This window comes from Anastrepha ludens, chromosome 5, assembly GCF_028408465.1.
Source record: "Anastrepha ludens isolate Willacy chromosome 5, idAnaLude1.1, whole genome shotgun sequence".
Classification (NCBI taxonomy): domain Eukaryota; kingdom Metazoa; phylum Arthropoda; class Insecta; order Diptera; family Tephritidae; genus Anastrepha; species Anastrepha ludens.
Window position 1 is genome coordinate 23,374,589 of NC_071501.1, and position 16,431 is coordinate 23,391,019.

At 32.5% G+C, this 16,431-nt stretch overlaps 7 non-coding genes across 7 annotated transcripts; all 7 read right to left on the reverse strand.

Annotated features, from left to right (window-relative positions):
- Positions 1-167: 167 nt before the first annotated feature.
- On the reverse strand, positions 168-286 carry LOC128865503 (5S ribosomal RNA). Its single transcript, XR_008454833.1, has one exon. It is a non-coding gene; the product is annotated as a 5S ribosomal RNA (ribosomal RNA).
- Positions 287-2,657: 2,371 nt separating this feature from the next.
- LOC128865511 (5S ribosomal RNA) lies at positions 2,658-2,776 on the reverse strand. Its single transcript, XR_008454839.1, has one exon. It is a non-coding gene; the product is annotated as a 5S ribosomal RNA (ribosomal RNA).
- A 2,370-nt stretch (positions 2,777-5,146) lies between these two features.
- LOC128865512 (5S ribosomal RNA) lies at positions 5,147-5,265 on the reverse strand. The gene has a single exon (XR_008454840.1). It is a non-coding gene; the product is annotated as a 5S ribosomal RNA (ribosomal RNA).
- A 2,369-nt stretch (positions 5,266-7,634) lies between these two features.
- Positions 7,635-7,753, reverse strand: LOC128865546 (5S ribosomal RNA). The gene has a single exon (XR_008454874.1). It is a non-coding gene; the product is annotated as a 5S ribosomal RNA (ribosomal RNA).
- A 2,369-nt stretch (positions 7,754-10,122) lies between these two features.
- On the reverse strand, positions 10,123-10,241 carry LOC128865513 (5S ribosomal RNA). The gene has a single exon (XR_008454841.1). It is a non-coding gene; the product is annotated as a 5S ribosomal RNA (ribosomal RNA).
- Positions 10,242-12,610: 2,369 nt separating this feature from the next.
- On the reverse strand, positions 12,611-12,729 carry LOC128865514 (5S ribosomal RNA). The gene has a single exon (XR_008454842.1). It is a non-coding gene; the product is annotated as a 5S ribosomal RNA (ribosomal RNA).
- Positions 12,730-15,102: 2,373 nt separating this feature from the next.
- LOC128865515 (5S ribosomal RNA) lies at positions 15,103-15,221 on the reverse strand. Its single transcript, XR_008454844.1, has one exon. It is a non-coding gene; the product is annotated as a 5S ribosomal RNA (ribosomal RNA).
- Positions 15,222-16,431: the final 1,210 nt, after the last annotated feature.

Consider the following 16,431-nt stretch of genomic DNA (forward strand, 5'->3'; position numbering starts at 1 on the left):
TAAAGTAAAGACGGGTAGAGAAATTCATTGATGAGCATTGAACTGGTTGAAATACACATAGCAAATGTTAATGTATAAGCAAAGTATAGACTTATATTTTGAAATAAATATTATATTATATTAATAAAAAGTGCAAAATAAAATGAAGAAAAAAAATTGTTGCTGGATGTCAACAACACGCGGTGTTCCCAAGCGGTCCCCCATCCAAGTACTAACCGCGCCCGACGCTGCTTAATTTCGGTGATCGGACGAGAACCGATGTTTTCAGCGTGGTATGGTCGTTGACAATTTTATTAACGTATTCATACACACTTCAAGCGAACCAAATATAGCCTATTATATTGAATCCATACCTTATGCACAGCATTGAAACAATTAACGTTGGCTAACAGAAGTCTTATACATACATATGTACATATATTCATATACAATTTTCCGATTGTTAATTTATGCTTAAATGTTGGGTTAGATATGAGTACCATCTTTAAGCTATCTACATGCATATACATACAGTGCGCTCGGGAAAACGTCAACTAATTAAAACCACGAGTGTTGACGTTTAACAAATTGTTGACGTTTATGAATGTAGAAACTTGTAATAAAAAAACATATTGATAGTGTGCTTTAAACGTTTTTATTGACTATAACCTTAAACTAAACATAAACAAATACAAAAAAAGAACAAAAAAGGCTTTCAGCCTAACTAAAACTAAAGGAACGCATTTCAAAAGAGATCACATTTCACATACATACTTATGCATCTAAAAAAAATCGGTTATTTTTTTCTGTTGTTTTTTCCTTTCCAATACTTGGAGGAGAGCTTTCTCTCGTAAACGTCTTAATACATTTAGGTCATTTTGCTCAACATTCTCGCATTGAGCCCAATCCAAAGCCCGGTTAAATATTTCGACAGCTTCGTTTGGTTTTATTGTCTTTTTTAAAAGAAAATCTGTTACCTAAAATTAGAAAATCTTAGCTATTAAAAGCGATATTTTTCTGTAGCAGAACAAATATTAACCTGTGGCACAAAGGATTTGTGAAACCAATCGTAGAAAATAGCTGATGTCATCGATGAGGACTTGGAACTCTTGTACTCAGTTGGGCAGTTAAAATTTTTGAAAATGCGTGGATTTTTTGCCTTCCCAATCACCAACAATCTAAGCTTATGATTTCCGGAAGCATTAGCACAACATAAAAAAGTAACGCGTTGTTTTTCTGTCTTTACGCCCGGAGCAGTTTTTTCTTTTCAGACTTTTCTGGCAAAATTTTCCAAAATAAGCCAGACTCATCAGCATTGTACAATTGATCATGGCAAAGACCCATTTCTTCAATTTTTTGTTTAAGTTTGATTTTAAATGGTTCGACCAGCAAAGGCTGTGAAGATAGTTTTTCTCCAGTTATTTTAAGCAGGCGAACTCCATATCTTTTTTTAAAACCTTGCAACCATCCATCACTTGCGTTAAAAGAACATTCCTTTTCTTTTATTTTTAGATGAATCTCTTTAGCCTTTTGTTTGAGCGCTAATGCATTAACCGGATAATGCTTTTCTCTCTGCTTTACAAACCATTGATACAGGCGCTTTTCCATTTTCGGCAACTCTGATGCTCTTAATGTCTTTCTTTTTCTCTGGCCGGAAAGCGTATTATTGACACAGTCAAAAATTTTATTTTTTTCCATTTTTATCTTGCTAATTGTTGATTTTGAGATACCATATTGTTTTGCTAAAGCTACCGCACTTGCACCCTTTTCTAATAAATCCAAAATATTTACCTTTTCTTGTAATTTAAGCACTTTCGGTTGTTTTGAACACATTTTGGTAATGTGGCACTTACGAGAACGAAAAATCAACTGAATATAAAAAGACAACACATTGAGATGGAATTTTTTTTCTATTCTATATACATAAATATGTATGTACTTAAATATAAGGGGAATACCCGAATTCTGAACTAATTTCATGAAATAAATGTGTGTGTGTGATTAAAACTGTGTATTTTAACTGTTGCTTAATTCAAAATTTTGATTTATTTAAAGTTGACGTTTTAGAGCTTTGTGGTTTGGTTGACGTTTTAGAGTAGACAATGTAAAAAATTAAGGGTTGACGTTTTGGGATGTTGACGTAAACTAGTGTTGACGTTTTCCCGAGTGCACTGTACATACATATATAATATTTCTGAATTTGTTTGCAAAGCGTAAATGGGATATTGGTAGTTATTTTAGCTCTGCATCTACTGCTCCTCTAGTGAAATTGTCTGCTGTCACTTATACATATATTCTTCTTTGGAAAAAAAAAAAAGATCACAGTCTATGTGCTTGTTGCTGTATATAGTTTTAGGTTGGTTGTTGCAAGCTTATTTTATTCGGCTTGAATTTTATGGATAAAACATTTTATTTAATATTAAATTAATTAGTTAACTAAACAAAGTAAATTAGAAAACAATAAAAGAGTGACTTCATAAATTAACGAACTAAGTAGTTTTACTAACGAAATAAAGTAAAGACGGGTAGAGAAATTCATTGATGAGCATTGAACTGGTTGAAATACACATAGCAAATGTTAATGTATAAGCAAAGTATAGACTTATATTTTGAAATAAATATTATATTATATTAATAAAAAGTGCAAAATAAAATGAAGAAAAAAAATTGTTGCTGGATGTCAACAACACGCGGTGTTCCCAAGCGGTCCCCCATCCAAGTACTAACCGCGCCCGACGCTGCTTAATTTCGGTGATCGGACGAGAACCGATGTTTTCAGCGTGGTATGGTCGTTGACAATTTTATTAACGTATTCATACACACTTCAAGCGAACCAAATATAGCCTATTATATTGAATCCATACCTTATGCACAGCATTGAAACAATTAACGTTGGCTAACAGAAGTCTTATACATACATATGTACATATATTCATATACAATTTTCCGATTGTTAATTTATGCTTAAATGTTGGGTTAGATATGAGTACCATCTTTAAGCTATCTACATGCATATACATACAGTGCGCTCGGGAAAACGTCAACTAATTAAAACCACGAGTGTTGACGTTTAACAAATTGTTGACGTTTATGAATGTAGAAACTTGTAATAAAAAAACATATTGATAGTGTGCTTTAAACGTTTTTATTGACTATAACCTTAAACTAAACATAAACAAATACAAAAAAAGAACAAAAAAGGCTTTCAGCCTAACTAAAACTAAAGGAACGCATTTCAAAAGAGATCACATTTCACATACATACTTATGCATCTAAAAAAAATCGGTTATTTTTTTCTGTTGTTTTTTCCTTTCCAATACTTGGAGGAGAGCTTTCTCTCGTAAACGTCTTAATACATTTAGGTCATTTTGCTCAACATTCTCGCATTGAGCCCAATCCAAAGCCCGGTTAAATATTTCGACAGCTTCGTTTGGTTTTATTGTCTTTTTTAAAAGAAAATCTGTTACCTAAAATTAGAAAATCTTAGCTATTAAAAGCGATATTTTTCTGTAGCAGAACAAATATTAACCTGTGGCACAAAGGATTTGTGAAACCAATCGTAGAAAATAGCTGATGTCATCGATGAGGACTTGGAACTCTTGTACTCAGTTGGGCAGTTAAAATTTTTGAAAATGCGTGGATTTTTTGCCTTCCCAATCACCAACAATCTAAGCTTATGATTTCCGGAAGCATTAGCACAACATAAAAAAGTAACGCGTTGTTTTTCTGTCTTTACGCCCGGAGCAGTTTTTTCTTTTCAGACTTTTCTGGCAAAATTTTCCAAAATAAGCCAGACTCATCAGCATTGTACAATTGATCATGGCAAAGACCCATTTCTTCAATTTTTTGTTTAAGTTTGATTTTAAACGGTTCGACCAGCAAAGGCTGTGAAGATAGTTTTTCTCCAGTTATTTTAAGCAGGCGAACTCCATATCTTTTTTTAAAACCTTGCAACCATCCATCACTTGCGTTAAAAGAACATTCCTTTTCTTTTATTTTTAGATGAATCTCTTTAGCCTTTTGTTTGAGCGCTAATGCATTAACCGGATAATGCTTTTCTCTCTGCTTTACAAACCATTGATACAGGCGCTTTTCCATTTTCGGCAACTCTGATGCTCTTAATGTCTTTCTTTTTCTCTGGCCGGAAAGCGTATTATTGACACAGTCAAAAATTTTATTTTTTTTTCATTTTTATCTTGCTAATTGTTGATTTTGAGATACCATATTGTTTTGCTAAAGCTACCGCACTTGCACCCTTTTCTAATAAATCCAAAATATTTACCTTTTCTTGTAATTTAAGCACTTTCGGTTGTTTTGAACACATTTTGGTAATGTGGCACTTACGAGAACGAAAAATCAGCTGAATATAAAAAGACAACACATTGAGATGGAATTTTTTTTCTATTCTATATACATAAATATGTATGTACTTAAATATAAGGGGAATACCCGAATTCTGAACTAATTTCATGAAATAAATGTGTGTGTGTGATCAAAACTGTGTATTTTAACTGTTGCTTAATTCAAAATTTTGATTTATTTAAAGTTGACGTTTTAGAGCTTTGTGGTTTGGTTGACGTTTTAGAGTAGACAATGTAAAAAATTAAGGGTTGACGTTTTGGGATGTTGACGTAAACTAGTGTTGACGTTTTCCCGAGTGCACTGTACATACATATATAATATTTCTGAATTTGTTTGCAAAGCGTAAATGGGATATTGGTAGTTATTTTAGCTCTGCATCTACTGCTCCTCTAGTGAAATTGTCTGCTGTCACTTATACATATATTCTTCTTTGGAAAAAAAAAAGATCACAGTCCATGTGCTTGTTGCTGTATATAGTTTTAGGTTGGTTGTTGCAAGCTTATTTTATTCGGCTTGAATTTTATGGATAAAACATTTTATTTAATATTAAATTAATTAGTTAACTAAACAAAGTAAATTAGAAAACAATAAAAGAGTGACTTCATAAATTAACGAACTAAGTAGTTTTACTAACGAAATAAAGTAAAGACGGGTAGAGAAATTCATTGATGAGCATTGAACTGGTTGAAATACACATAGCAAATGTTAATGTATAAGCAAAGTATAGACTTATATTTTGAAATAAATATTATATTTTATTAATAAAAAGTGCAAAATAAAATGAAGAAAAAAAATTGTTGCTGGATGTCAACAACACGCGGTGTTCCCAAGCGGTCCCCCATCCAAGTACTAACCGCGCCCGACGCTGCTTAATTTCGGTGATCGGACGAGAACCGATGTTTTCAGCGTGGTATGGTCGTTGACAATTTTATTAACGTATTCATACACACTTCAAGCGAACCAAATATAGCCTATTATATTGAATCCATACCTTATGCACAGCATTGAAACAATTAACGTTGGCTAACAGAAGTCTTATACATACATATGTACATATATTCATATACAATTTTCCGATTGTTAATTTATGCTTAAATGTTGGGTTAGATATGAGTACCATCTTTAAGCTATCTACATGCATATACATACAGTGCGCTCGGGAAAACGTCAACTAATTAAAACCACGAGTGTTGACGTTTAACAAATTGTTGACGTTTATGAATGTAGAAACTTGTAATAAAAAAACATATTGATAGTGTGCTTTAAACGTTTTTATTGACTATAACCTTAAACTAAACATAAACAAATACAAAAAAAGAACAAAAAAGGCTTTCAGCCTAACTAAAACTAAAGGAACGCATTTCAAAAGAGATCACATTTCACATACATACTTATGCATCTAAAAAAAATCGGTTATTTTTTTCTGTTGTTTTTTCCTTTCCAATACTTGGAGGAGAGCTTTCTCTCGTAAACGTCTTAATACATTTAGGTCATTTTGCTCAACATTCTCGCATTGAGCCCAATCCAAAGCCCGGTTAAATATTTCGACAGCTTCGTTTGGTTTTATTGTCTTTTTTAAAAGAAAATCTGTTACCTAAAATTAGAAAATCTTAGCTATTAAAAGCGATATTTTTCTGTAGCAGAACAAATATTAACCTGTGGCACAAAGGATTTGTGAAACCAATCGTAGAAAATAGCTGATGTCATCGATGAGGACTTGGAACTCTTGTACTCAGTTGGGCAGTTAAAATTTTTGAAAATGCGTGGATTTTTTGCCTTCCCAATCACCAACAATCTAAGCTTATGATTTCCGGAAGCATTAGCACAACATAAAAAAGTAACGCGTTGTTTTTCTGTCTTTACGCCCGGAGCAGTTTTTTCTTTTCAGACTTTTCTGGCAAAATTTTCCAAAATAAGCCAGACTCATCAGCATTGTACAATTGATCATGGCAAAGACCCATTTCTTCAATTTTTTGTTTAAGTTTGATTTTAAATGGTTCGACCAGCAAAGGCTGTGAAGATAGTTTTTCTCCAGTTATTTTAAGCAGGCGAACTCCATATCTTTTTTTAAAACCTTGCAACCATCCATCACTTGCGTTAAAAGAACATTCCTTTTCTTTTATTTTTAGATGAATCTCTTTAGCCTTTTGTTTGAGCGCTAATGCATTAACCGGATAATGCTTTTCTCTCTGCTTTACAAACCATTGATACAGGCGCTTTTCCATTTTCGGCAACTCTGATGCTCTTAATGTCTTTCTTTTTCTCTGGCCGGAAAGCGTATTATTGACACAGTCAAAAATTTTATTTTTTTTCATTTTTATCTTGCTAATTGTTGATTTTGAGATACCATATTGTTTTGCTAAAGCTACCGCACTTGCACCCTTTTCTAATAAATCCAAAATATTTACCTTTTCTTGTAATTTAAGCACTTTCGGTTGTTTTGAACACATTTTGGTAATGTGGCACTTACGAGAACGAAAAATCAACTGAATATAAAAAGACAACACATTGAGATGGAATTTTTTTTCTATTCTATATACATAAATATGTATGTACTTAAATATAAGGGGAATACCCGAATTCTGAACTAATTTCATGAAATAAATGTGTGTGTGTGATCAAAACTGTGTATTTTAACTGTTGCTTAATTCAAAATTTTGATTTATTTAAAGTTGACGTTTTAGAGCTTTGTGGTTTGGTTGACGTTTTAGAGTAGACAATGTAAAAAATTAAGGGTTGACGTTTTGGGATGTTGACGTAAACTAGTGTTGACGTTTTCCCGAGTGCACTGTACATACATATATAATATTTCTGAATTTGTTTGCAAAGCGTAAATGGGATATTGGTAGTTATTTTAGCTCTGCATCTACTGCTCCTCTAGTGAAATTGTCTGCTGTCACTTATACATATATTCTTCTTTGGAAAAAAAAAAGATCACAGTCTATGTGCTTGTTGCTGTATATAGTTTTAGGTTGGTTGTTGCAAGCTTATTTTATTCGGCTTGAATTTTATGGATAAAACATTTTATTTAATATTAAATTAATTAGTTAACTAAACAAAGTAAATTAGAAAACAATAAAAGAGTGACTTCATAAATTAACGAACTAAGTAGTTTTACTAACGAAATAAAGTAAAGACGGGTAGAGAAATTCATTGATGAGCATTGAACTGGTTGAAATACACATAGCAAATGTTAATGTATAAGCAAAGTATAGACTTATATTTTGAAATAAATATTATATTATATTAATAAAAAGTGCAAAATAAAATGAAGAAAAAAAATTGTTGCTGGACGTCAACAACACGCGGTGTTCCCAAGCGGTCCCCCATCCAAGTACTAACCGCGCCCGACGCTGCTTAATTTCGGTGATCGGACGAGAACCGATGTTTTCAGCGTGGTATGGTTGTTGACAATTTTATTAACGTATTCATACACACTTCAAGCGAACCAAATATAGCCTATTATATTGAATCCATACCTTATGCACAGCATTGAAACAATTAACGTTGGCTAACAGAAGTCTTATACATACATATGTACATATATTCATATACAATTTTCCGATTGTTAATTTATGCTTAAATGTTGGGTTAGATATGAGTACCATCTTTAAGCTATCTACATGCATATACATACAGTGCGCTCGGGAAAACGTCAACTAATTAAAACCACGAGTGTTGACGTTTAACAAATTGTTGACGTTTATGAATGTAGAAACTTGTAATAAAAAAACATATTGATAGTGTGCTTTAAACGTTTTTATTGACTATAACCTTAAACTAAACATAAACAAATACAAAAAAAGAACAAAAAAGGCTTTCAGCCTAACTAAAACTAAAGGAACGCATTTCAAAAGAGATCACATTTCACATACATACTTATGCATCTAAAAAAAATCGGTTTTTTTTTTCTGTTGTTTTTTCCTTTCCAATACTTGGAGGAGAGCTTTCTCTCGTAAACGTCTTAATACATTTAGGTCATTTTGCTCAACATTCTCGCATTGAGCCCAATCCAAAGCCCGGTTAAATATTTCGACAGCTTCGTTTGGTTTTATTGTCTTTTTTAAAAGAAAATCTGTTACCTAAAATTAGAAAATCTTAGCTATTAAAAGCGATATTTTTCTGTAGCAGAACAAATATTAACCTGTGGCACAAAGGATTTGTGAAACCAATCGTAGAAAATAGCTGATGTCATCGATGAGGACTTGGAACTCTTGTACTCAGTTGGGCAGTTACAATTTTTGAAAATGCGTGGATTTTTTGCCTTCCCAATCACCAACAATCTAAGCTTATGATTTCCGGAAGCATTAGCACAACATAAAAAAGTAACGCGTTGTTTTTCTGTCTTTACGCCCGGAGCAGTTTTTTCTTTTCAGACTTTTCTGGCAAAATTTTCCAAAATAAGCCAGACTCATCAGCATTGTACAATTGATCATGGCAAAGACCCATTTCTTCAATTTTTTGTTTAAGTTTGATTTTAAATGGTTCGACCAGCAAAGGCTGTGAAGATAGTTTTTCTCCAGTTATTTTAAGCAGGCGAACTCCATATCTTTTTTTAAAACCTTGCAACCATCCATCACTTGCGTTAAAAGAACATTCCTTTTCTTTTATTTTTAGATGAATCTCTTTAGCCTTTTGTTTGAGCGCTAATGCATTAACCGGATAATGCTTTTCTCTCTGCTTTACAAACCATTGATACAGGCGCTTTTCCATTTTCGGCAACTCTGATGCTCTTAATGTCTTTCTTTTTCTCTGGCCGGAAAGCGTATTATTGACACAGTCAAAAATTTTATTTTTTTTCATTTTTATCTTGCTAATTGTTGATTTTGAGATACCATATTGTTTTGCTAAAGCTACCGCACTTGCACCCTTTTCTAATAAATCCAAAATATTTACCTTTTCTTGTAATTTAAGCACTTTCGGTTGTTTTGAACACATTTTGGTAATGTGGCACTTACGAGAACGAAAAATCAGCTGAATATAAAAAGACAACACATTGAGATGGAATTTTTTTTCTATTCTATATACATAAATATGTATGTACTTAAATATAAGGGGAATACCCGAATTCTGAACTAATTTCATGAAATAAATGTGTGTGTGTGATCAAAACTGTGTATTTTAACTGTTGCTTAATTCAAAATTTTGATTTATTTAAAGTTGACGTTTTAGAGCTTTGTGGTTTGGTTGACGTTTTAGAGTAGACAATGTAAAAAATTAAGGGTTGACGTTTTGGGATGTTGACGTAAACTAGTGTTGACGTTTTCCCGAGTGCACTGTACATACATATATAATATTTCTGAATTTGTTTGCAAAGCGTAAATGGGATATTGGTAGTTATTTTAGCTCTGCATCTACTGCTCCTCTAGTGAAATTGTCTGCTGTCACTTATACATATATTCTTCTTTGGAAAAAAAAAAGATCACAGTCCATGTGCTTGTTGCTGTATATAGTTTTAGGTTGGTTGTTGCAAGCTTATTTTATTCGGCTTGAATTTTATGGATAAAACATTTTATTTAATATTAAATTAATTAGTTAACTAAACAAAGTAAATTAGAAAACAATAAAAGAGTGACTTCATAAATTAACGAACTAAGTAGTTTTACTAACGAAATAAAGTAAAGACGGGTAGAGAAATTCATTGATGAGCATTGAACTGGTTGAAATACACATAGCAAATGTTAATGTATAAGCAAAGTATAGACTTATATTTTGAAATAAATATTATATTATATTAATAAAAAGTGCAAAATAAAATGAAGAAAAAAAATTGTTGCTGGATGTCAACAACACGCGGTGTTCCCAAGCGGTCCCCCATCCAAGTACTAACCGCGCCCGACGCTGCTTAATTTCGGTGATCGGACGAGAACCGATGTTTTCAGCGTGGTATGGTCGTTGACAATTTTATTAACGTATTCATACACACTTCAAGCGAACCAAATATAGCCTATTATATTGAATCCATACCTTATGCACAGCATTGAAACAATTAACGTTGGCTAACAGAAGTCTTATACATACATATGTACATATATTCATATACAATTTTCCGATTGTTAATTTATGCTTAAATGTTGGGTTAGATATGAGTACCATCTTTAAGCTATCTACATGCATATACATACAGTGCGCTCGGGAAAACGTCAACTAATTAAAACCACGAGTGTTGACGTTTAACAAATTGTTGACGTTTATGAATGTAGAAACTTGTAATAAAAAAACATATTGATAGTGTGCTTTAAACGTTTTTATTGACTATAACCTTAAACTAAACATAAACAAATACAAAAAAAGAACAAAAAAGGCTTTCAGCCTAACTAAAACTAAAGGAACGCATTTCAAAAGAGATCACATTTCACATACATACTTATGCATCTAAAAAAAATCGGTTATTTTTTTCTGTTGTTTTTTCCTTTCCAATACTTGGAGGAGAGCTTTCTCTCGTAAACGTCTTAATACATTTAGGTCATTTTGCTCAACATTCTCGCATTGAGCCCAATCCAAAGCCCGGTTAAATATTTCGACAGCTTCGTTTGGTTTTATTGTCTTTTTTAAAAGAAAATCTGTTACCTAAAATTAGAAAATCTTAGCTATTAAAAGCGATATTTTTCTGTAGCAGAACAAATATTAACCTGTGGCACAAAGGATTTGTGAAACCAATCGTAGAAAATAGCTGATGTCATCGATGAGGACTTGGAACTCTTGTACTCAGTTGGGCAGTTAAAATTTTTGAAAATGCGTGGATTTTTTGCCTTCCCAATCACCAACAATCTAAGCTTATGATTTCCGGAAGCATTAGCACAACATAAAAAAGTAACGCGTTGTTTTTCTGTCTTTACGCCCGGAGCAGTTTTTTCTTTTCAGACTTTTCTGGCAAAATTTTCCAAAATAAGCCAGACTCATCAGCATTGTACAATTGATCATGGCAAAGACCCATTTCTTCAATTTTTTGTTTAAGTTTGATTTTAAATGGTTCGACCAGCAAAGGCTGTGAAGATAGTTTTTCTCCAGTTATTTTAAGCAGGCGAACTCCATATCTTTTTTTAAAACCTTGCAACCATCCATCACTTGCGTTAAAAGAACATTCCTTTTCTTTTATTTTTAGATGAATCTCTTTAGCCTTTTGTTTGAGCGCTAATGCATTAACCGGATAATGCTTTTCTCTCTGCTTTACAAACCATTGATACAGGCGCTTTTCCATTTTCGGCAACTCTGATGCTCTTAATGTCTTTCTTTTTCTCTGGCCGGAAAGCGTATTATTGACACAGTCAAAAATTTTATTTTTTTTCATTTTTATCTTGCTAATTGTTGATTTTGAGATACCATATTGTTTTGCCAAAGCTACCGCACTTGCACCCTTTTCTAATAAATCCAAAATATTTACCTTTTCTTGTAATTTAAGCACTTTCGGTTGTTTTGAACACATTTTGGTAATGTGGCACTTACGAGAACGAAAAATCAACTGAATATAAAAAGACAACACATTGAGATGGAATTTTTTTTCTATTCTATATACATAAATATGTATGTACTTAAATATAAGGGGAATACCCGAATTCTGAACTAATTTCATGAAATAAATGTGTGTGTGTGATCAAAACTGTGTATTTTAACTGCTGCTTAATTCAAAATTTTGATTTATTTAAAGTTGACGTTTTAGAGCTTTGTGGTTTGGTTGACGTTTTAGAGTAGACAATGTAAAAAATTAAGGGTTGACGTTTTGGGATGTTGACGTAAACTAGTGTTGACGTTTTCCCGAGTGCACTGTACATACATATATAATATTTCTGAATTTGTTTGCAAAGCGTAAATGGGATATTGGTAGTTATTTCAGCTCTGCATCTACTGCTCCTCTAGTGAAATTGTCTGCTGTCACTTATACATATATTCTTCTTTGGAAAAAAAAAAGATCACAGTCTATGTGCTTGTTGCTGTATATAGTTTTAGGTTGGTTGTTGCAAGCTTATTTTATTCGGCTTGAATTTTATGGATAAAACATTTTATTTAATATTAAATTAATTAGTTAACTAAACAAAGTAAATTAGAAAACAATAAAAGAGTGACTTCATAAATTAACGAACTAAGTAGTTTTACTAACGAAATAAAGTAAAGACGGGTAGAGAAATTCATTGATGAGCATTGAACTGGTTGAAATACACATAGCAAATGTTAATGTATAAGCAAAGTATAGACTTATATTTTGAAATAAATATTATATTATATTAATAAAAAGTGCAAAATAAAATGAAGAAAAAAAATTGTTGCTGGATGTCAACAACACGCGGTGTTCCCAAGCGGTCCCCCATCCAAGTACTAACCGCGCCCGACGCTGCTTAATTTCGGTGATCGGACGAGAACCGATGTTTTCAGCGTGGTATGGTCGTTGACAATTTTATTAACGTATTCATACACACTTCAAGCGAACCAAATATAGCCTATTATATTGAATCCATACCTTATGCACAGCATTGAAACAATTAACGTTGGCTAACAGAAGTCTTATACATACATATGTACATATATTCATATACAATTTTCCGATTGTTAATTTATGCTTAAATGTTGGGTTAGATATGAGTACCATCTTTAAGCTATCTACATGCATATACATACAGTGCGCTCGGGAAAACGTCAACTAATTAAAACCACGAGTGTTGACGTTTAACAAATTGTTGACGTTTATGAATGTAGAAACTTGTAATAAAAAAACATATTGATAGTGTGCTTTAAACGTTTTTATTGACTATAACCTTAAACTAAACATAAACAAATACAAAAAAAGAACAAAAAAGGCTTTCAGCCTAACTAAAACTAAAGGAACGCATTTCAAAAGAGATCACATTTCACATACATACTTATGCATCTAAAAAAAATCGGTTATTTTTTTCTGTTGTTTTTTCCTTTCCAATACTTGGAGGAGAGCTTTCTCTCGTAAACGTCTTAATACATTTAGGTCATTTTGCTCAACATTCTCGCATTGAGCCCAATCCAAAGCCCGGTTAAATATTTCGACAGCTTCGTTTGGTTTTATTGTCTTTTTTAAAAGAAAATCTGTTACCTAAAATTAGAAAATCTTAGCTATTAAAAGCGATATTTTTCTGTAGCAGAACAAATATTAACCTGTGGCACAAAGGATTTGTGAAACCAATCGTAGAAAATAGCTGATGTCATCGATGAGGACTTGGAACTCTTGTACTCAGTTGGGCAGTTAAAATTTTTGAAAATGCGTGGATTTTTTGCCTTCCCAATCACCAACAATCTAAGCTTATGATTTCCGGAAGCATTAGCACAACATAAAAAAGTAACGCGTTGTTTTTCTGTCTTTACGCCCGGAGCAGTTTTTTCTTTTCAGACTTTTCTGGCAAAATTTTCCAAAATAAGCCAGACTCATCAGCATTGTACAATTGATCATGGCAAAGACCCATTTCTTCAATTTTTTGTTTAAGTTTGATTTTAAATGGTTCGACCAGCAAAGGCTGTGAAGATAGTTTTTCTCCAGTTATTTTAAGCAGGCGAACTCCATATCTTTTTTTAAAACCTTGCAACCATCCATCACTTGCGTTAAAAGAACATTCCTTTTCTTTTATTTTTAGATGAATCTCTTTAGCCTTTTGTTTGAGCGCTAATGCATTAACCGGATAATGCTTTTCTCTCTGCTTTACAAACCATTGATACAGGCGCTTTTCCATTTTCGGCAACTCTGATGCTCTTAATGTCTTTCTTTTTCTCTGGCCGGAAAGCGTATTATTGACACAGTCAAAAATTTTATTTTTTTTCATTTTTATCTTGCTAATTGTTGATTTTGAGATACCATATTGTTTTGCTAAAGCTACCGCACTTGCACCCTTTTCTAATAAATCCAAAATATTTACCTTTTCTTGTAATTTAAGCACTTTCGGTTGTTTTGAACACATTTTGGTAATGTGGCACTTACGAGAACGAAAAATCAACTGAATATAAAAAGACAACACATTGAGATGGAATTTTTTTTCTATTCTATATATGTACATAAATATGTATGTACTTAAATATAAGGGGAATACCCGAATTCTGAACTAATTTCATGAAATAAATGTGTGTGTGTGATCAAAACTGTGTATTTTAACTGTTGCTTAATTCAAAATTTTGATTTATTTAAAGTTGACGTTTTAGAGCTTTGTGGTTTGGTTGACGTTTTAGAGTAGACAATGTAAAAAATTAAGGGTTGACGTTTTGGGATGTTGACGTAAACTAGTGTTGACGTTTTCCCGAGTGCACTGTACATACATATATAATATTTCTGAATTTGTTTGCAAAGCGTAAATGGGATATTGGTAGTTATTTTAGCTCTGCATCTACTGCTCCTCTAGTGAAATTGTCTGCTGTCACTTATACATATATTCTTCTTTGGAAAAAAAAAAGATCACAGTCTATGTGCTTGTTGCTGTATATAGTTTTAGGTTGGTTGTTGCAAGCTTATTTTATTCGGCTTGAATTTTATGGATAAAACATTTTATTTAATATTAAATTAATTAGTTAACTAAACAAAGTAAATTAGAAAACAATAAAAGAGTGACTTCATAAATTAACGAACTAAGTAGTTTTACTAACGAAATAAAGTAAAGACGGGTAGAGAAATTCATTGATGAGCATTGAACTGGTTGAAATACACATAGCAAATGTTAATGTATAAGCAAAGTATAGACTTATATTTTGAAATAAATATTATATTATATTAATAAAAAGTGCAAAATAAAATGAAGAAAAAAAATTGTTGCTGGATGTCAACAACACGCGGTGTTCCCAAGCGGTCCCCCATCCAAGTACTAACCGCGCCCGACGCTGCTTAATTTCGGTGATCGGACGAGAACCGATGTTTTCAGCGTGGTATGGTCGTTGACAATTTTATTAACGTATTCATACACACTTCAAGCGAACCAAATATAGCCTATTATATTGAATCCATACCTTATGCACAGCATTGAAACAATTAACGTTGGCTAACAGAAGTCTTATACATACATATGTACATATATTCATATACAATTTTCCGATTGTTAATTTATGCTTAAATGTTGGGTTAGATATGAGTACCATCTTTAAGCTATCTACATGCATATACATACAGTGCGCTCGGGAAAACGTCAACTAATTAAAACCACGAGTGTTGACGTTTAACAAATTGTTGACGTTTATGAATGTAGAAACTTGTAATAAAAAAACATATTGATAGTGTGCTTTAAACGTTTTTATTGACTATAACCTTAAACTAAACATAAACAAATACAAAAAAAGAACAAAAAAGGCTTTCAGCCTAACTAAAACTAAAGGAACGCATTTCAAAAGAGATCACATTTCACATACATACTTATGCATCTAAAAAAAATCGGTTATTTTTTTCTGTTGTTTTTTCCTTTCCAATACTTGGAGGAGAGCTTTCTCTCGTAAACGTCTTAATACATTTAGGTCATTTTGCTCAACATTCTCGCATTGAGCCCAATCCAAAGCCCGGTTAAATATTTCGACAGCTTCGTTTGGTTTTATTGTCTTTTTTAAAAGAAAATCTGTTACCTAAAATTAGAAAATCTTAGCTATTAAAAGCGATATTTTTCTGTAGCAGAACAAATATTAACCTGTGGCACAAAGGATTTGTGAAACCAATCGTAGAAAATAGCTGATGTCATCGATGAGGACTTGGAACTCTTGTACTCAGTTGGGCAGTTAAAATTTTTGAAAATGCGTGGATTTTTTGCCTTCCCAATCACCAACAATCTAAGCTTATGATTTCCGGAAGCATTAGCACAACATAAAAAAGTAACGCGTTGTTTTTCTGTCTTTACGCCCGGAGCAGTTTTTTCTTTTCAGACTTTTCTGGCAAAATTTTCCAAAATAAGCCAGACTCATCAGCATTGTACAATTGATCATGGCAAAGACCCATTTCTTCAATTTTTTGTTTAAGTTTGATTTTAAATGGTTCGACCAGCAAAGGCTGTGAAGATAGTTTTTCTCCAGTTATTTTAAGCAGGCGAACTCCATATCTTTTTTTAAAACCTTGCAACCATCCATCACTTGCGTTAAAAGAACATTCCTTTTCTTTTATTTTTAGATGAA